Below are 20,481 nucleotides of genomic sequence, written 5' to 3'. Positions count from 1 at the left end.
TTCTGTGACAACACTGGTGCCATTGCCTTAGCAAAGGAACCAAGGTTTCACAAGAAGACCAGACACATCAAACGACGCTTCAACCTCATCCGCGACTACGTCGAGGAGGAGGACGTAAATATATGCAAAGTGCACACGGATCTGAATGTAGCAGACCCGCTGACTAAACCTCTTCCACGGCCAAAACATGATCGACACCAGAACTGTATGGGTGTTAGATTTATTACAATGTAATTCACATGGTGATGTGAGGGCTAGATTATTGACTCTAGTGCAAGTGGGAGACTGTTGGAATTATGCCCTAGAGGCAATAATAAATGTATAGTTATTATTATAATTCCTGTATCAAGATAATAGTTTATTATCCATGCTATAATTGTATTGAATGAAGACTCATTTACATGTGTGGATACATAGACAAAACACCGTCCCTAGCATGCCTCTAGTTGGCTAGCCAGTTGATCGATGATAGTCAGTGTCTTCTGATTATGAACAAGGTGTTGTTGCTTGATAACTGGATCACGTCATTAGGAGAATCACGTGATGGACTAGACCCAAACTAATAGACGTAGCATGTTGATCGTGTCATTTTGTTGCTACTGTTTTCTGCGTGTCAAGTATTTATTCCTATGACCATGAGATCATATAACTCACTGACACCGGAGGAATGCTTTGTGTGTATCAAACGTCGCAACGTAACTGGGTGACTATAAAGATGCTCTACAGGTATCTCCGAAGGTGTTAGTTGAGTTAGTATGGATCAAGACTGGGATTTGTCACTCCGTGTGACGGAGAGGTATCTCGGGGCCCACTCGGTAATACAACATCACACACAAGCCTTGCAAGCAATGTAACTTAGTGTAAGTTGCGGGATCTTGTATTACGGAACGAGTAAAGAGACTTGCCGGTAAACGAGATTGAAATAGGTATACGGATACTGACGATTGAATCTCGGGCAAGTAACATACCGAAGGACAAAGGGAATGACATACGGGATTATACGAATCCTTGGCACTGAGGTTCAAACGATAAGATCTTCGTAGAATATGTAGGATCCAATATGGGCATCCAGGTCCCGCTATTGGATATTGACCGAGGAGTCTCTCGGGTCATGTCTACATAGTTCTCGAACCCGCAGGGTCTGCACACTTAAGGTTCGACGTTGTTTTATGCGTATTTGAGTTATATGGTTGGTTACCGAATGTTGTTCGGAGTCCCGGATGAGATCACGGACGTCACGAGGGTTTACGGAATGGTCCGAAAACGAAGATTGATATATAGGATGACCTCATTTGATTACCGGAAGGTTTTCGGAGTTACCGGGAATGACGAATGGCTTCCGGGAGTTCACCGGAGGGGGGTAACCCACTCCGGGGAAGCCCATAGGCTTTTGGGGGACACACCAGCCCTTAGTGGGCTGGTGGGACAGCCCCAAGGGAGCCTATGCGCCAAGATAAGAAAATCAAAGGAAAAGAAAAAAAAGGGGGGAAGAAGTGGGAAGGGAGGGGGACTCCTCCCACCAAACCAAGTCCAACTCGGTTTGGGGGGGGAGTCCTCCCCCCCTTGGCTCGGCCGACCCCTTGGGGGTCCCTTGGACCCCAAGGCAAGGTCCCCCTCCCTCCTCGTATATATATGGGGCTTTTAGGGCAGATTTGAGACGACTTTCTCACGGCTGCCCGACCACATACCTCCATAGTTTTTCCTCTAGATCGTGTTTCTGCGGAGCTCGGGCGGAGCCCTGCTGAGACAAGATCATCACCAACCTCCGGAGCGCCGTCACGCTGCCGGAGAACTCTTCTACCTCTCCGTCTCTCTTGCTGGATCAAGAAGGCCGAGATCATCGTCGAGCTGTACGTGTGCTGAACGCGGAGGTGCCGTCCGTTCGGTACTAGATCGTGGGACTGATCGCGGGATTGTTCGCGGGGCGGATCGAGGGACGTGAGGACGTTCCACTACATCAACCGCGTTCTCTAATGCTTCTGCTGTACGATCTACAAGGGTACGTAGATCACTCATCCCCTCTCGTAGATGGACATCACCATGATAGGTCTTCGTGAGCGTAGGAAAATTTTAGTTTCCCATGCGACGTTCCCCAACAGTGGCATCATGAGCTAGGTTCATGCGTAGATGTCTTCTCGAGTAGAACAAAAAAGGTTTTGTGGGCGGTGATGTGCGTTTTGCTGCCCTCCTTAGTCTTTTCTTGATTCCGCGGTATTGTTGGATTGAAGCGGCTTGGACCGACATTACTCGTACGCTTACGAGAGACTGGTTTCATTGTTACGAGTAACCCCCTTTGCTCAAAGATGACTGGCAAGTGACGGTTTCTCCAACTTTAGTTGAATCGGATTTGACCGAGGAGGTCCTTGGATGAGGTTAAATAGCAACTCATATATCTCCGTTGTGGTGTTTGCGTAAGTAAGATGCGATCCTACTAGATACCCTTGGTCACCACGTAAAACATGCAACAACAAAATTAGAGGACGTCTAACTTGTTTTTGCAGGGTATGATTGTGTTGTGATATGGCCAATGATGTGATGTGATATATTGGATGTATGAGATGATCATGTTGTAATGGAAATATCGACTTGCACGTCGATGGTACGGCAACCGGCAGGAGCCATAGGGTTGTCCTTATACTAACATATTTGTGCTTGCAGATGCGTTTACTATTTTGCTAGGATGTAGCTTTAGTAGTAATAGCATAAGTAGCACGACAACCCCGATGGCAACACGTTGATGGATGATCATGGTGTGGCGTCGGTGACAAGAAAATCGTGCCGGTGCTTTGGTGATGGAGATCAAGAAGCACGTGATGATGGCCATATCATGTCACTTATGAATTGCATGTGATGTTAATCCTTTTATGCACCTTATTTTGCTTAGAATGACGGTAGCATTATGAGGTGATCTCTCACTAAAATTTCAAGACGAAATTGTGTTCTCCCCGACTGTGCACCGTTGCTACAGTTCGTCGTTTCGAGACACCACGTGATGATCGGGTGTGATAGACTCAACGTTCACATACAACGGGTGCAAAACAGTTGCGCACGCGGAACACTCGGGTTAAGCTTGACGAGCCTAGCATGTGCAGACATGGCCTCGGAACACATGAGACCGAAAGGTCGATCATGAATCATATAGTTGATATGATCAGCATAGGGATGCTTACCACTGAAACTACTCTCGACTCACGTGATGATCGGACTTGGGATAGTGTAAGTGGATCATGAACCACTCAAATGACTAGAGAGATGTACTTTTTGAGTGGGAGTTTAGCATATAATTTGATTAAGTTGAACTCTAATTATCTTGAACATAGTCTAAGTCCACTTTGAATATATTTGTGTTGTAGATCATGGCTCACGCAAGTGTCATCCTGAATTTTAATACGTTCCTAGAGAAAGCTAAGTTGAAAGATGATGGAAGCAACTTTGTAGACTGGGCTCGTAATCTTAAGCTAATCTTACAAGCTGGAAAGAAGGATTATGTCCTTAATGCTGCGCTAGGAGATGAACCACCCGCTACGGCTGATCAGGATGTTAAGAACGCTTGGTTAGCACGTAAGGAGGACTACTCAATAGTTCAATGTGCAGTCTTGTATGGCTTAGAGCCGGGACTTCAACGTCGCTTTGAGCGTCATGGAGCATTTGAGATGTTCCAGGAGTTGAAGTTTATCTTTCAGAAGAACGCCCGGATCGAGAGGTATGAGACCTCCGATAAATTCTATGCTTGCAAGATGGAGGAAAACTCGTCTGTCAGTGAACATGTGCTCAAAATGTCTGGGTACTCAAACCGTCTAGCTGAACTGGGGATTGAACTCCCGCAAGAAGCTATCACTGACAGAATCCTCCAATCACTGCCGCCAAGCTATAAAGGCTTTGTGTTGAACTACAACATGCAAGGGATGAACAAGTCTCCCGGCGAGTTGTTTGCGATGCTGAAAGTCGCAGAGTCTGAACTCCGTAAAGAGCATCAAGTGTTGATGGTGAGCAAGACCACTAGTTTCAAGAGAAACGGCAAAGGCAAGAAGGGCAATTCGAAGAAGAGCGGCAAGCCTGTTGCCAATCCGCCGAAGAAACCCAAGGCTGGACCTAAGCCTGAAACAGAGTGCTTCTATTGCAAGGGTATGGGTCACTGGAAGCACAATTGCCCCAAGTATCTGGCAGATAAGAAGGCGGGCAAAGAAAAATCAGGTATATTTGATATACATGTTATTGATGTGTACTTAACCGGCTCTCGTAGTAGTGCCTGGGTATTCCATACCGGTTCTGTTGCTCACATTTGCAACTCGAAGCAGGAACTGCGGAATAGACGAAGGCTGGCGAAAGACGAAGTGACGATGCGCGTAGGAAACGGTTCCAAGGTTGATGCAATCACCGTCGGCACCGTGTCACTTCAACTACCATCGGGATTAGTGATGAACTTAAATCATTGTTATTTAGTGCTTGCGTTGAGCATGAACATTATATCTGGATCTTGTTTATTGCGAGACGGTTACTCTTTTAAGTCTGAAAATAATGGTTGTTCTATTTCTATGAGTAACATCTTTTATGGTCATGCACCGAATGTGAGAGGATTGTTCATATTGAATCTCGATAGCGATACGCATATACATAACATTGAGACCAAAAGAGTTAGAGTAAACAATGATAGCACCATATTTTTGTGGCACTGCCGCTTGGGTCATATTGGTGTAAAGCGCATGAAGAAACTCCATGCTGATGGACTTTTGGAGTCACTTGACTTTGATTCACTTGACACGTGCGAACCATGCCTCATGGGCAAGATGACTAAAACTCCGTTCTCCGAAACAATGGAGCGTGCAAGTGACTTGTTGGAAATCATACATACCGATGTGTGTGGTCCGATGAGCGTGGAGGCACGCGGCGGATATCGTTAATTTCTCACCTTCACTGACGATTTAAGTAGATATGGTTATGTCTACTTGATGAAGCACAAGTCTGAAACATTTGAAAAGTTCAAGCAATTTCAGAGTGAAGTAGAAAATCATCGTAACAAGAAGATCAAGTTCCTACGGTCTGATCGTGGGGGTGAATATCTGAGTTTCGAGTTTGGTACTCACTTAAGACAATGTGGAATTGTTTCGCAGTTAACACCGCCTGGAACACCAAAGCGTAATGGTGTGTCCGAACGTCGTAATCGTACTTTGTTAGAGATGGTGCGATCTACGATGTCTCTTACTGATTTGCCGTTGTCATTTTGGGGTTATGCATTAGAAACAGCTGCATTCACTTTAAATAGGGTACCATCAAAATCCGTTGAGACGACACCATACGAACTGTGGTATGGCAAAAGACGAAAGTTGTCGTTTCTTAAAGTTTGGGGATGTGATGCTTATGTCAAAGAGCTTCAGCCTGAAAAGCTGGAACCCAAAGCGGAAAAGTGCGTCTTCATAGGTTACCCAAAGGAGACAGTTGGGTACACCTTCTATCTCAAATCCGAGGGCAAAGTGTTTGTTGCTAAAAACGGAACTTTTCTCGAGAAGGAGTTTCTCTCGAGAGAATTGAGTGGGAGGAAGATAGAACTTGACGAGGTTGTCGAACCTCTCATCCCTCTGGATGGTGGCGCAGGGCAAGGGGAAACCTCTGTCGTTGCGACGCCGGTTGAGGAGGAAGTTAATGATGATGATCATGAAACTCCAGTTCAAGTTTCTGTTGAACCACGCAGGTCGACGAGATCACGCGCTGCTCCAGAGTGATACGGTAATCCCGTCTTGTCAATCATGTTGTTAGACAACAATGAACCTGCAAATTATGAAGAAGCAATGGTGGGCCCAGATTCCAACAAATGGCTAGAAGCCATGAAATCCGAGATAGGATCCATGTATGAGAACAAAGTGTGGACTTTGGAGATACTACCTGAGGGCCGCAAGGCTATTCAGAACAAATGGATCTTTAAGAAGAAGACGGACGCTGACGGTAATGTGACCGTTTATAAAGCTCGACTTGTGGCAAAGGGTTTTTCACAAGTTCCAGGAATTGACTACGATGAGACTTTCTCTCCCGTAGCGATGCTTAAGTCCGTCAGAATCATGTTAGCTATAGCTGCATTTTTCGATTATGAAATCTGGCAGATGGATGTCAAAACGGCGTTCCTTAACGGTTTCCTTAAGGAAGAGTTGTATCTGATGCAACCCGAAGGTTTTGTCGATCCTAAAAATGCTGACAAGGTGTGCAAGCTCCAGCGATCCATTTATGGACTGGTGCAGGCATCTCGGAGTTGGAACAAACGCTTTGATGAGGTGATCAAAGCATTTGGGTTTATACAAGTGGTTGGAGAATCTTGTATTTACAAGAAAGTGAGTGGGAGCTCTGTGGCGTTTCTAATATTATATGTGGATGACATATTACTGATTGGAAACAACGTAGAGCTTTTGGAGAGCATAAAAGGTTACTTGAATAAAAGTTTCTCTATGAAGGACCTAGGAGAAGCTGCTTACATTCTAGGCATTAAGATCTATAGGGATAGATCAAAACGCCTGATAGGACTTTCACAAAGCACATACCTTGATAAAGTTTTGAAGAGGTTCAAAATGGAACAGTCCAAGAAAGGGTTCTTGCCAGTGTTACAAGGTACGAGATTGAGTAAGACTCAGTGTCGAGCAACTGATGAAGATAGAGAGCATATGCGCTCCGTCCCCTATGCTTCAGCCATAGGTTCTATCATGTATGCGATGCTGTGCACTAGACCGGATGTTAGCCTGGCCATAAGTATGGCAGGCAGGTTCCAGAGTAATCCAGGAGTGGATCACTGGACAGCGGTCAAGAATATCCTGAAGTACCTGAAAAGGACTAAGGAGATGTTTCTCGTGTATGGAGGTGACGAAGAGCTCGCCGTAAAAGGTTACGTCGATGCAAGCTTTGACACAGATCCGGACGACTCTAAGTCGCAAACCGGATACGTATTTATTCTTAATGGGGGTGCAGTAAGTTGGTGCAGTTCCAAGCAAAGCGTCGTAGCAGACTCTACATGTGAAGCGGAGTACATGGCTGCCTCGGAGGCGGCTAAGGAGGGTGTCTGGATGAAGCAGTTCATGACGGATCTTGGAGTGGTGCCAAGTGCACTGGATCCAATAACCTTGTTCTGTGACAACACTGGTGCCATTGCCTTAGCAAAGGAACCAAGGTTTCACAAGAAGACCAGACACATCAAACGACGCTTCAACCTCATCCGCGACTACGTCGAGGAGGAGGACGTAAATATATGCAAAGTGCACACGGATCTGAATGTAGCAGACCCGCTGACTAAACCTCTTCCACGGCCAAAACATGATCGACACCAGAACTGTATGGGTGTTAGATTTATTACAATGTAATTCACATGGTGATGTGAGGGCTAGATTATTGACTCTAGTGCAAGTGGGAGACTGTTGGAATTATGCCCTAGAGGCAATAATAAATGTATAGTTATTATTATAATTCCTGTATCAAGATAATAGTTTATTATCCATGCTATAATTGTATTGAATGAAGACTCATTTACATGTGTGGATACATAGACAAAACACCGTCCCTAGCATGCCTCTAGTTGGCTAGCCAGTTGATCGATGATAGTCAGTGTCTTCTGATTATGAACAAGGTGTTGTTGCTTGATAACTGGATCACGTCATTAGGAGAATCACGTGATGGACTAGACCCAAACTAATAGACGTAGCATGTTGATCGTGTCATTTTGTTGCTACTGTTTTCTGCGTGTCAAGTATTTATTCCTATGACCATGAGATCATATAACTCACTGACACCGGAGGAATGCTTTGTGTGTATCAAACGTCGCAACGTAACTGGGTGACTATAAAGATGCTCTACAGGTATCTCCGAAGGTGTTAGTTGAGTTAGTATGGATCAAGACTGGGATTTGTCACTCCGTGTGACGGAGAGGTATCTCGGGGCCCACTCGGTAATACAACATCACACACAAGCCTTGCAAGCAATGTAACTTAGTGTAAGTTGCGGGATCTTGTATTACGGAACGAGTAAAGAGACTTGCCGGTAAACGAGATTGAAATAGGTATACGGATACTGACGATTGAATCTCGGGCAAGTAACATACCGAAGGACAAAGGGAATGACATACGGGATTATACGAATCCTTGGCACTGAGGTTCAAACGATAAGATCTTCGTAGAATATGTAGGATCCAATATGGGCATCCAGGTCCCGCTATTGGATATTGACCGAGGAGTCTCTCGGGTCATGTCTACATAGTTCTCGAACCCGCAGGGTCTGCACACTTAAGGTTCGACGTTGTTTTATGCGTATTTGAGTTATATGGTTGGTTACCGAATGTTGTTCGGAGTCCCGGATGAGATCATGGACGTCACGAGGGTTTCCGGAATGGTCCGAAAACGAAGATTGATATATAGGATGACCTCATTTGATTACCGGAAGGTTTTCGGAGTTACCGGGAATGACGAATGGGTTCCGGGAGTTCACCGGAGGGGGGTAACCCACTCCGGGGAAGCCCATAGGCTTTTGGGGGACACACCAGCCCTTAGTGGGCTGGTGGGACAGCCCCAAGGGAGCCTATGCGCCAAGATAAGAAAATCAAAGGAAAAGAAAAAAAAAGGGGGAAGAAGTGGGAAGGGAGGGGGACTCCTCCCACCAAACCAAGTCCAACTCGGTTTGGGGGGGAGTCCTCCCCCCCTTGGCTCGGCCGACCCCTTGGGGGTCCCTTGGACCCCAAGGCAAGGTCCCCCTCCCTCCTCCTATATATATGGGGCTTTTAGGGCAGATTTGAGACGACTTTCTCACGGCTGCCCGACCACATACCTCCATAGTTTTTCCTCTAGATCGTGTTTCTACGGAGCTCGGGCGGAGCCCTGCTGAGACAAGATCATCACCAACCTCCGGAGCGCCGTCACGCTGCCGGAGAACTCTTCTACCTCTCCGTCTCTCTTGCTGGATCAAGAAGGCCGAGATCATCGTCGAGCTGTACGTGTGCTGAACGCGGAGGTGCCGTCCGTTCGGTACTAGATCGTGGGACTGATCGCGGGATTGTTCGCGGGGCGGATCGAGGGACGTGAGGACGTTCCACTACATCAACCGCGTTCTCTAACGCTTCTGCTGTACGATCTACAAGGGTACGTAGATCACTCATCCCCTCTCGTAGATGGACATCACCATGATAGGTCTTCGTGCGCGTAGGAAATTTTTTGTTTCCCATGCGACGTTCCCCAACAGAGAGATCGGGCACTTTTGAGCTTAGGGAGAAACAATGGAGCTTGGGAGGGGAAGAGATAAGGTTCCACAGCTAGGAGAACCCTTTATATAGTGGGGGAAAAAATCCAACCGTTTTCCCCACTCTCTGCCCGAGTCTAGCGATACTACCGCTGGGTGCAGCGGTACTACCGCTGGCACTCCAGCGGTACTACCACTGGCTGCAGTGGTACTACCGCTGGCTCTCCAGCGGTACTACCGCTGGCTGCAGCGGTACTACCGCTGCCCCCCTGGTAGTGCATAAGAACTACTACCGCCAAGAAAGTCTTCGCAAAAAGGTCCGTCCACGAACAACCGTTAGGCAGGCGGTACTAAGCTCCTGGAGCGGTACTACCGCTGACCAGGATAGGGATGGCAATGGGTCGGGTTTGGAGCGGGCGGAGGTGGTCCAAATCCAACCCATGACCCATATTCCTACCCCCTGCCCGTCCACCAAAGTATCCATGGGCAAAAATTGTGCCCATGCCCAAATCCATTGGATATCCAGATATCCATGGAGCTCCATGGGCATCGAAAAAATCAGCGTGAAGCCTTCCCAAAATCAAATTAACTCTTCATTGCTTGTTAACTAAGATTAGGTTTAACAATTATGTTAGTGGAGTTGTGGGGGATTAGGGAACATGGGTCAGACTTTGACCCTCTCTGACTCCAAGTGACTTGGGGTTGGACATCTGCTTAGATTAGTGTCACTACCATAGGGGCCCATGTGTCATATGGGTATCAACTGGATATCCATGGAGCAAAAATTAAAATTGTGCCCAACCAGAATTTTCGTGGGTATCCATATCCACGGATCCATGGGCAGAAATGCGCTCCATACCCTTACCCAACCGAGTCGGGTATCCATGGGTATCCAGATCCATGGATAAAATTGCCATCCCTAGACCAGGAGCGGTACTACCGCCAGCTAGCGGTACTACCGCTGGCTGCAGCGGTACTACCGCTAGCACTCCAGCGGTACTACCGCTAGGGCTAGCAGTACTACCGCTAGGGCCAGCGGTACCACCGCTTGGCCCAGCGGTACTACCATTGGGGGACCATTTGCAAAGAGGAAGGAAACACAAAGGCGGGAGCCACTCCAAAGATGCTGGTAAGGGAAAATATGTGAAGTGTGCGCGTGCAAAGATTGATTCCACCCAAATCTTTCCACTACGGTTCCCCTCTTAATAGTACGGCTTTCCTATGACTCAAATAAAGAGAATCGTAGAGAACGCCGGTCTTCTGTTCCACGAACGAGGGGGTGAGTCGTCTTGTGCCGTTGACGTGTGTTATCACACACACGGTTAGTCCTTTGCGGTACTGTCATCAATTACCAAAATTACTTAGGCATAAACTATGCTCCAACAGACAGGCTGGCTAGAGAAATATATCAAAATTCATAATATTAAATTATTATGCTTAGATTCGTCATAAATTTATTTTACATCCATTTTTATTTAATATTGTGAATGTTGATATTTTTTGCTCTGAATTTGGACAGAGTTATAGAAATTTGACTTTTCAAAAAAAAGTACCCCTTATATTTTAAAACTGATGAAATGTTTATTTTTTCAGGAAAACGTAAGAGATCTTGCGTTTCATTGCATTGAAAAGAGAGGGAGTTGTTTGGTGGAAGGTTTCTCCCATTATTATAAATAAAAATAAAACATACTATCATTTCTTTCGTGACGTGGAAGAGATGATAGTATGTTTTATTTTTATTTATAATACGTTTATTTGGTGGGTCTTCCATGGTGTGATTTTGTCTCATCCGCTGTCAACTTATATTTATGTGGAATTTTTTTGGATGAATGGTTTCATATACTATATTGATGCCCCGACCCACCCCCCTCTCCTCTCATGTCGCCCCCACGGGCGACCGAAAGGGCGAACCCTAGATGTCGGCTTCCTCCCCCTTCCTCCAGCCCTCCTTCCCCGCCGATGTCGGCACATGCCGCCGGGTGGCAGCGGGCTTCCTCTATCCTCCGCTCGGATCTTGGGCTGGTGCGGGACGGCCTGGTCGCGCGAGGGCGTCGTGCTCGCGTGGGTCCGACGGTGCGGAAACTGGCGCGTGCGGCAGAAGAGGCATGGGCGCGGGCTCGCGGTGCGGTGGTTGCGCGCAGGTGAAGCCATCGTCTATTCGTGGGCGGCGCTTGAGTAGTAGGAAGAAGGCGAGAGCTGCAGATCCATGGATGCCCGCGTGAGCGCCTGCGACGCGCGCGGTTAGCGAAGATGAGGATGAGTTCGGCCACGGCCGTGGGGGCGGCGGGCACCTGGAGGAGGAGGACTAACGTGATCTATGAGGGAAATCCTATGAGTGGTCGTCGGCCAATAGCGCAATGGAGAGCGGCTGCTTCGGACGGGACGACGGTGGGGATTTTTTTCGAGAGGGATGGGATGGGATGAGCGATCTGGTAGTTTCGTGAGGAAAGTTGGGGACGTGGGTGGCTGGTCGTGGGCGTTTTTTACGGAGTTTTTGTTCTTTTACTTTTTAATCAGGAAAGTGGGAATCGAGAGGTGGGATCGATCGCTGGGAGGTCGAACCATCGCGCAGGTTGAACCATCACCACGGCACATCCTGCTTTAATAGTAGAGATTGGGAGGAATAGGGCCACCCTTCGACCTGAAAGGTCAAAAATAGATTGGTCAAGACTTGCACACATCCACTATTGCTCGTAAGCTCCGGAGGGCACCGCAGTTGCACCACATCGCATCATTGAGAAGAATCTCAAGACGGAGCAGTTGTGTGCACTCTAGATCCATGGCCAAAATCCTATCTCTCATACGATAGCCAACCCGAGATAGCCTGAGATGGACTCTCGCACTGCTCCCCTTCCACCACCATGGCAGCAAAGAAAACAACTTACCACTCTCGCACTTCTACTCTGCTAGTGATGATCGAGGGGAGCGTACGTCGTATTGGTGCAGGCCCTTGTCCACGAGGCCGACGAAGAAGTGGTTGGCCCTCACCAGGCACACCTGCCCGATGGTGTCGAACCCGGGGCGTGTGGGGAACGTCGGCTCGGCACGGCTGATGTCCATCGCCTGGAATTTCTCCCGGAGCTGGGCCGCCTCTGCGTGGTAGCGCTCAGAGAGGAGAGGCCCCGCTTGGGGGAAGACGGGGGGAGGTTGCTTCTGGGCTCCTCCTCCTCTGCCTCGGCGGCCGCCGTAGTTGTTGCCACCGCGACGGCCGCCGTAGTCGTTGCCGCCCTGCTGATAGCCACGGCCTCGGCCGCGTCCGCCATCGCCAGCCCCGTCGTAGCCACGGCCTTGGCTGCGTCCGCCGTCGCCGCGCCCGCGGCCTCCACCATCGCCGCCGCCTTGGTAGCCCTGTCCTCGGCCCGCGGCCTCCACCATCACCGCCTCCCTGCCCTTGGTAGTACCCGCGCCCACGGCCATCGCCGTCACCGCCGCCACCACCACCACCACCACCGCGGCCCCCGTAGTACTGCCCGCTGCCGCCGCCGCCACGGCCGTCGTACCCCGCTTGAGCAGCATCGGGGTCGGTCCGGCCGCCGCCACCGCGGCCGCCTGCTAGGTTCGCCATCTCCCCCTCACCAAGCGCACGCACGAACTGGAAGCGAAGCGGACAGGCGTGCGCCAACCGACTCTCTCTCTGCCTCGTGAATTGGTGAGGAAAGAGAAACCGATCGAATCTTTTATGTAGATGGTTTTTCCTATAAACCGGTTTTTTATTTAATCGTTTGGTTTATGAAGGATGAAAAAAATCGGTGGAACTGCTAGCGGTGAAAGTGTTAGCGTTAAGAGAGGGATCGCACCAGGTTGAACCATCACATGAGGTTAAACCATCACGACGGTACATCCTGCTTTAATAGTAGAGATACCTCCGGACAGTATTGACACGTTATTTGGAACGTGGCTAGATGAAGTGGATAAGATTATAGCTATACACATTCGTATTGGAGTTTGTCCACTATTTTGGGCCATATGGAACTGTAGGAATGATGTGGTTTTTGACAGACATATAAACATACATTTTTTGCAGGTACTACACAGAGGTGCGACATTGATACATACATGGTCATTACTCACTCCTGCGGAAACCAGGGAGCCTTTGATTAATTGGTCTACCCAATGAGAAACGGTAGCGCGGGACATCTTCAACCGGTTTGGATGGCAGTCCAGTAATAGGATAGATGAGTAGACATCTAGGCCTATTTTGCCGGTTGTGGCACTTTTATATTTACCTTTGATTTTGATTTATTTTGTCGGAGACGATGTTGAACCGCAATTTGTTCGCCTTATTATTAATAAAGTGGCCGTATGCATCGTGCTGATGCAGAGGCCGGAGGTAATCCTCCTTTTCTAAAAAAAACTTGCAAATAATATATTAGATTCCTCAAAAAAATAAAATTGGAGGCAATATACCTAGAAATCATTTCTCGACTTCTTGTGAACTAGTTCATCTTTAATTCCATATAAGAACATCAAACAAATCAGCAATACCATATCTTAAATGTAACTCTAACTAGTAGTAGATGAAGGGAAAAGATCTAGTCGTCATTGGATGAGCCAAAGATAGTGAGATCTGCCTTGAGGACGCAGTTCGATCCTATAAGATAGCCTCTGGACATGTCCTGGAGTTCCTTGAGTGGCAAGAAGTCGGTCCATGTCCAGCTGTCTCGACATTTATACACCATTAGACCTGCCATCACCACAAAAGTAGGATGAACTGTAATTATCAGGGGATTACAAACATTAATTCACAAACTGCACTGATAGTTAATAAGGACATCTGAACCTGAAGTTCTAGTGAAGTATTTCCCATTCTTTTGGTCCAGGATGGACAGACTCATTTGTACCACCTTCCCAGACTCGATAAAGAGCTCATCTGAGGAATCCAGGAACAAGCCCAAGGCGAGGCAATCAGTGCTGTACATGGTACCACGAGGATACATGCTGATGCACCTGTTGAAAAGAATGGGAAGTGACACTTCAAATACAATTGGGGAAAATATTACTGTAAATATACTAGAAGTAGAGTTCTTTGGTTCCATGCTTAAAGATCAAACTAAAATGCCAAGTTGGGATATCTTTAGTTACAATAGACCTTGCCTTGCACAAAGACATGACCATCGGTAATGTCCGTTGACGCAAACACAAAAAAAAAATGCTTCTGGCCACTATGAAGTAACTAGGTATGGTAAGCTAAAGCATATGTATAAGCAATAATGTTGGATAACAGATGCATGTTATTTATATATATACAATTTGGGATGCAACTGGAAATAGATGAATACCATTTATGCCCGCCAACTTCAAATGTAGGAGAATGGACAAAGGGCTGAGAGTCCAATTCTAGGAAATTGTCCATGGTCCAAGTGTAAGTCCCTTTGATGAATCCCTTCTTCTGGACAAAGAGGTTCTGAACTGTGGTAGCCTTCTTCTGAACCACGACAACCTCCTTTTCAGGAGAAGAAACATCAATTTTTAATATTTCCACACCAAAGACACAGCTATCATCAACTAGAAAAGCAGCTGATTTTAGTAGCTCCTCAAGAGGAATCAAGCATTCCTTGTTCGAGTAGATATTCTTGACATCGAAGTTGTAGTTAGCTGTGTTTAGGTAAAAGTTGAGAATTAGAGATGAATATATCCCAAATAACATATAATCAACTTTTTCCCGCAAAAAAAAAACATATAATCAACTTTCACCCCAGTTAAGCATTTAAGGAGAGATCATAGTGAAATCCATATAAATGAAGATTATCAAAGTAAGGAGAAGATAACATGCATATGTATTGTGGAACCGTGCTCGAATCAGAAGAGTCTCGACGGATAAACTTAACAGCGAACAAACTATGAAATGACATGTTAACGGGATAAGTAATTGAATAGGCATTGATTTGTAATGACGAAATCTATTAGCTCAAACTTGTAATGCACTAAGACTATGGACTCCCAGCTAATAGGATGAATGCACCTTTTTTTTTGCGGCGAAATAGCATGGATGTTACTTGTAAAGACAGGTTCATAAGTCTACCTTTGGATGCACAATACATTCCTTTTGAATGGTTGAATATTGACAACTCAAACTCTGCATGCACTGTGTGACCTAGCTGTAAGCATGGCTGGAATATCTGGAGAGAAAGAGCAACATATGGATTCCCTTTATTATCTTGTTTGTGCTTTGGAGTCACTTGCAGGTACCTGGGAAGGGAATTGAAGAAAACGAAGTAAGTCTAGGAGTCATCACTGAATCAAGCCCAATTCTTCACTTCATGCATCCTATGTTTTCATGGGTTTTTGTGATTGTGTTTGACATTCTACCCTGACTGAAGCATGATTCGTGAGTAATCAACACCCTAAATTATTATTAGTTAGCTAACAGACAGTTACTATATCCACTATAAAAAACCAGATGATATTTATACACATCTAATACGTTAATTTCGTAAAGTTCCTTTTGTGTTATGATGCGTACCACTGGTACCCAGAGCAGTGAAAACGAGCAGATGTCGCCAACGTAGCTTTCGTCTCAAGTAGCGCCGAGAAGTCATGAACCTTCCATTCCAAATCTGGAACATGGGTCTTTCTTAGCGGTGGTGCGGGGGCTGAAATTTGACAAGTGTACAAATCGAGATCATATACTATAACATAGAAAAAAAAAGGGATTGCTGTGAATTGCTTCCGACTTATAGCAGAAACAGTCTGAAGTTGAGTTGGGCGCGCGGGCAAACTTACCTGTGCTGCCGGAGTTGCCCATGGCTCCGCCCCTTCCTCTTGGCCTGCAAGTGAAATTGATCATCGCGCCATGGTTAGGGCACAATGAAAGGATACCTAATTTTTATAAAGATACTTCATCGCCTGAATCTGATCAGACAGTTAGTTACTAATTCGTACGGAAATTGCTCATGCTGCCACAATGTTCAGAGGTACTCCAAGACAAGACAATTTCATACGGTGGTTTCAGTAGGCAACGCAAACTAACAAGAACCTAAACACGATTTCTTTGGCAGAGGATCACCAAGAAAGTCGATAGAAGTCGAAAGCAAAAGCGGGAGAGAGGAGAAAGACCTGGCTCAACTTGGTCGCAGATTGCACAAGACAATGGCTTCCTCGGACGGGCGGCGTTTGGGGGTTGTTTATGTAGGCTTCTTCTGCTCCGTATTCTACGCTTTGGACTACTGGTTTCCGGAGACCCGACGATTCCGGGGTTTTAGGAGCAGGCCCACGGCGCCGGCGTCCCCATCCGGTCCGGCTCGGGTCGGATTCGGTCCGGTTGGCCTTTGGACTGGCCGCCAGCGGGCCCAGCTCGGACACGTCCGAGAAAGGAACGGCCCAAAATTCAGGTCCGACTGGCATGGGTGGGTACTAGAAACTCCGTTTCTAAATATAAATCTTTTTAAAAATTCTAAAAGAGCTATATATAAAATAAAATTAATGAATTTACATTTTTAAATATGTCTATACTATATATATAGTATGTTCTAGTCCTCTAGTGAAATATTTAAAAAAACTTACATTACGAAGGGAGCACACAATCTCTACTTCTAATGAAGCAGCTGGCACGTGGTTTCGTTCCTTCGTAACCCCCCCACCCCCAACCGATCGATCTCCCACCTATTTTTCTAGCGCCATCCCCCATCGAAGGCACGTCATCCGATTTTTGTAAATTAAGCAACCATTCAGCACATACCAATCTCTACTTTCCATATAGAAGAAAAAAAACAATTCTCCACATGAACCGATATGTACTTTCCATATTAAAAAAACAAGGACGTCACTAGGCAGCGGCGCCGCCGCACCCAGGGCTTTCGGTGTAGCGGCCCTACTACTGCCAAAAACCACGAGAGGTGGGCCTAAAAAGGTGCCTTCACCACTGATTACGAAGTACTCCCCACGGTCCTAACCACTTTCATCCATCCTGTGAACACGCTATGGCAGACTCAGACTAAAGTGATTGCATGAAAAAGGGACCCACTGCATGCATGCAAAGCCTGATCCAAAAAAACTTTTTTCTCTTAAACCGTTAATTGGACCGATGATCCGTTTTCGCCGTTGACTTTGTTTCGATGAAATCTTCAAAACTAGATCCCATGTCGACATGTTTCGATAACTTTTTTTTCTTGCCTAATAAAAAATAACTTAATCACCATATTAGTAAGTACTTACTTGTCTAATAAAAAATAACTTAATCACCATATTTTTAGAAATTATGAATAAATATGACATCTCGACATAATCAAACTAGCAAGCATAAACAACTTTTTTTAGACGATTACGTGCAAAAATATGACAACTTAACATATTTAAAATCGATGGCCACAAGAAATACTTTATGGTCATTGTTTGTAAATATGACAACTCGACATAGTTAAACTAACAAGCACACGAAATATTTTCTGGCAAAGTTGTATGTAAATATGACAAGTTGGTATATTTTAAATTGAGAAACACAATCAATGACATGCTTTTATATCATGTATAATGAAATATGTTACAAGGCTTTTGTACGAAACAACATTAAAAAGTGACAATCAAGTTATTTTTTTAAGTCAAACAAGTGGTTAATAATATGGTAAGTGGGTCAAGAAATGTGGCAAATATGAACGGAAAAAAAATTGACGAAACATACCGACATGGGATCTAGTTTCGAAGAACTCGTCGCGAGAAAGCTAATGGTGAAAACGGATCATCGATTGAATTAACGGTTTCGTAGATAAAACTTTTTGAATTTCAAACATCAAAAGGAATCGCATGACGCAGCCGTGTGCACGCTGCAATTAGATTTTCCCAAAAATCAATCATCCATACAAATCAATTTGTACTTTCCATATAAAAGAAATATTCAATTTGGTTCAATCATCCACACAAATCAATATGTACTGTCCATATAAAAGATTGAATCTTTTCATGTGTATGTACAGGAAATAAAGCATTCCGATATGCATCAATCTGATTCAACGCAAGGCCACATTCGCGCAGTGGCGGAGCTTGACAAGGTTCCATGAGGGGCCAATTAGAAAATATGAACTTTTTTGAGGGGCCAAGCATACTGTTTGTTCTAATCTATGTTGGTCCCAGAATAAAATTCTTCAGTAATGTACCCAAACCTGGGGGGGGGGGGTTTTGTGTGTTTGGGGGGGGGGGGGGGGGGGGGGGGCGATGGCCCCTGCAGGATTGCACTAAGCTCCGCCACTGCGCCCGCGACAACACATAGATTCAATCGTCCGGCATTGCCCAATCGTTACTTCCCATATTGTGTTGGCCAATAAATAAAGAAAGAATCTAATCAGTGACGCTGTACCACGTCCTTCTCATGCTTTTTTTCCATACGGTTACCGTTCAACGGGAATTTTGCCTACAAAGAGAGCACATGCACGCATGCAAGAATCTTCTACCTCATGCTTACAACATATCATTAAATATTTTAAATTTTAAAAAATATTTTATCTTACAGATTAATAATTTGATTGGAGATCTGTCTTCACCGTTAGGTCGTCTCGACGAGGCCTTCAAAATAAGATCTCATGTTGACATGTTTTAATGATTTTTTTGTCATTTCTTGTTGTCACATTTATGTCATTATAATTGTCATCTTACACATGTACATTTTTCACAAAAAATATATATAGTTACCGGGACAATAATTCTATATGTTTGTAAGGCCCTGTTTGGAACCATAATAGATTATAATAATCTGGATTATGAACATAGATTATATAATCTGGTTTATAAAAATAATCTAGGCGGGCATGTTTAGAGGTCAGATTATATAAATTATAAACCAGCTTTTAAATTGTACAATGACATGTTTGCCCTCTGTTTTTTTTCAACGGTCATTTTTTTAATTCATCTTGCCATTTGGTTTGTTTGGCGTCAAGTTTGAATAGATAGACATTTGTACTAGCCATGTACGAACGTGTTATTTCCCGGTAAATTTGAACTGTAGACTAATCATTGTATGAAAAAATACGATGGACACACATCGTTAATTTTGAAGGAAAATCTCATCCGAATGAAGAACACAGTTATATTGTCCATGAGAAATTAATAACTACATTATTAAATTATCATATAATATCAAATCTACTCTACTTCGCCGATCAAAGCATTACATATAGTGTCACGGAAGACATTCATGTCGGTATCTTGAGTGCTATCACAGCTTTGTCCAGGATGATTTTGTGGCGGCATGGGCATATAGTTTTCATCTTCATCACACTTATCAAACTCTTGGTCACTCAACGCACTCTCTCGGATGAAATTATGTAGAGCCATACATGCCAGAATGATTTTACTTTGCTTCTCTAATGGGTACGTCGGTATGGCTAATAAAATCCTCCATTTCATCTTCACAACTCCAAAAGACCTTTCAATGACATTGCGAAGAGACGAATGGTAGTAATTGAATAGTTCTTTGCTACCTTGTGGTCTTGGACCTTGACGAAATTCTGGCAAATGGTACTTCATCCCCTTGTAAGGTGCAAGATAGCCTTTTCTGTTCGGATACCCCAAGTCGACAAGATAAAATTTACCTACAATGTTATGAGCTGATATGAGCATGTATCAAAGATAAGTAAAAATAATATCAACATGATTAAAATTTCTCTAGTTACCTAGTGGAGGATGAGGAAACTTGTCATCATATTTGTTTAAAGCATCATTGAATACTCTCATGTCATGTACGGAACCCGGCCAACCAGCAACAACAAATGTAAACCTCATATCAAAGTCACATATTGCCAACACATTCTGACTAGAATAACCATGACGCCCGACATATTGAAGCACTTTCGCAGCTGGCACTTGGACAGGTATATGTGTCCCATCTATTGCTCCAATGCAATTATCAAAGTGTGGTGAGAAGCGTGCTTCTTGCAGTTTCGCATGAATTGTACTATATGTTGGATCTTTCACTTTAATAATATCAACAGATAGCCTATACACACTTTCCAAAACATGATCAAACCTCCTACTAATTGTCTCAAGTGACCTTCTGAATCTATTTTTAGCTTGTCGAAAAGATTGTGGGGGCACCAACCATCCATAAGAACATCGCCAAAGATTCTAGAGTGCGCATCTTTTCTAATCCCAGTACAGGGACGCGTCCACGACGTCCACCGCGACCAGCACGACCACTACTGCTGCGCCCCCCACTACCAGCACTCGAGTGTCCAGCACGGTCTACCCTCTGCCCCGCCCCTGCACCACGGTCGGGCATGTGCCCCGCCCCTGCACCACGGCCACCGCCTCTGGCACCTCCAGCCACGAACTCCCGTAGCCCTTCTTCGTACAAAT

Source organism: Hordeum vulgare, chromosome 1H (assembly GCF_904849725.1).
Source record: "Hordeum vulgare subsp. vulgare chromosome 1H, MorexV3_pseudomolecules_assembly, whole genome shotgun sequence".
Classification (NCBI taxonomy): Eukaryota; Viridiplantae; Streptophyta; class Magnoliopsida; order Poales; family Poaceae; genus Hordeum; species Hordeum vulgare.
This window is presented reverse-complemented; position numbering follows the sequence as displayed.